Here is a 2,110-nt window from a genome sequence, read left to right on the forward strand (position 1 = left end):
GGGTGTCTCCTGCCAGGCAGTCCAGCTTCCCATGGGGTTTGCCAGCCACAGTGCTCATGCCAAAAATGATGTGCTAAGGGGAATTTCTTTTGGGGCTTGGGACGGCCCTCCCCCCAGGTACTCTGTTTGCATGCTGATTCACACCAAGCCTCCACTGCAATTTTGGGTGGGTGGCTGTGAATTAGATTTTGTTGGAGATAGTTTGTTGCTGGCTACTTAGTGAGAGAGACTCATTTTAATAGTTGTTCTTTGTTCTTTGGAGTAATTTTTTTTTGTCCTGAAAATGGGTGGTGAAAGCACCACCTAATCGCTCTGCTTTAATTTCAGAAGTATGAACTCAGACACCCTGTGCATGAGGCTGGTTTAAATTAGCCTGAAGAACTGCCACTTCTGGAAACAGAATCTCTAAGAATTTAGGTACTTCCCTCGAAAAGAAAGCTCAGTGTGGGGACTGTCTCTCAGGGTACTTAGATTGTCGTAAATCACAGTAGAATGAGCTTAACAGCAGCAATGTTATTTCTGTTCTCACCAAACTCTGGTGGTATCACTTCCCGAAAATCCTCCTGTCTCATGCAGAGAGCCATGGGCGTGCAATGATGCCATTTTAAAGTTGTGAGTTTTTAAACATTTTTGTGCAAATTTCCAATCACTCAGAGATTATCTAAGCTGGAATACGTGTGTAAAATCTGTATGGCTGCATTGGCTGTACCCTGGGAGAGGAAAGAAAGGATTTGGCTTGGCCAGATGGAGGCTGAGATTGTTATTAGCTGGCTCTTGAGGATGGAGGTAGCAGGACTGTTTGAAATACAGACCAATCCTGTTGTCCATGTAGGAAAGGGCACAGTCTGGATTTGAGTGAGTGTGTTTGGGCTGGAAACTAAGGGGAAATTTTTAACTGTGGGAGGCAGCAGGGTCTTTGAAGAGCTTCCATTACAGAAGCTGTGAATGGAGTAGAGAGTTTCAAGTCTGATCTTGGTCAGTTGATGTTTGGAATTTTATCCTTGTATAACAGATGCAGCTGTGATGACCCTCTAGATCCCCCTTACCTTCAGTCTTTTGTCCCTTCGTGCTGAACAACTGCACCATTTCTGTAAGGGGGCAGGTTGTGATGAGCCCTTCTTTGGAAAGGAAACTTCATCTTTAAATAAATTTAGGAAAATGTGAATTTTAAGCCTGAAAGACAAGGGGCCTCATTATGTGAGGGTTGAACTTTGATGGCAATTCATCTCTATTTGGAAGTTACAGTTTACCCGTTCGTTTTGTTGTTGGTTTCTCCATTTATGCTGTTACTCACACACACCCTGCAGTTGTGGCTCAAGCAAGACTTTTTTTCTAAGCCACAATGATTATGAGATCCATAAAAGTTACTAATGCGTGTTATGGCTGACTGAAGAATCATGGAAAACCATTCACCCTCTTTCTTGACACACCACCATCCCCATATCACAGATAATGTAATCCTTTGATCTGCGTAATTATGATTGTTGTTTTATTGGTAGCTCTCTAATTATCTGCACGTCAGAACCAGGTGCTTTGCATATGTTATTGAGACTGAGTCATCATTATTAAAAAATAAAAATTATTTTCTCACAGGGTGTGATTCCTTAGTCATATTTTCCTCATTAGATTGTTGCAATGCACTTTTATTCTCCCCTATGAGATGTTTATTGCTGATGGGTGTTAGTGCCAGAGGTGTTGATTTTATATCTCCTCCTCAGCATTGTTGCATCACAACGCTCGACCCAACAATTTCTGACATTTCCCAATGCTGTAATTTCATATTATCACCAGGTGCCTTTTCTTTTTCTCTCTATCCCTCTCTTCTTTTTTTGAATAGGTGGTCTAACCATCCTTACTGCCATAACTGCATCCCAAACACTTCATCTGTAGACTTTCTGTTCTGTAACTCAGGGGTATCTCCTTGTCTCCATGTGCATTTCTGGCCACTGTCCTGTGTACATGGCCCTTGGCCTGAGTTGGCTAAGTCAGTTTGGACCTGCTGATTTACTTCACCAGCCAGAAGAACCAGGTCTGTTCAGGAGCCATTACCTTTCATAGTCCTTGCAATGACAGAAGGAGGTCAGATGTTCTTAGGTAGAAGGTGTTGAGG

This window comes from Corvus brachyrhynchos, unplaced genomic scaffold, assembly GCF_000691975.1.
Source record: "Corvus brachyrhynchos isolate BGI_N302 unplaced genomic scaffold, ASM69197v1 scaffold30, whole genome shotgun sequence".
Classification (NCBI taxonomy): domain Eukaryota; kingdom Metazoa; phylum Chordata; class Aves; order Passeriformes; family Corvidae; genus Corvus; species Corvus brachyrhynchos.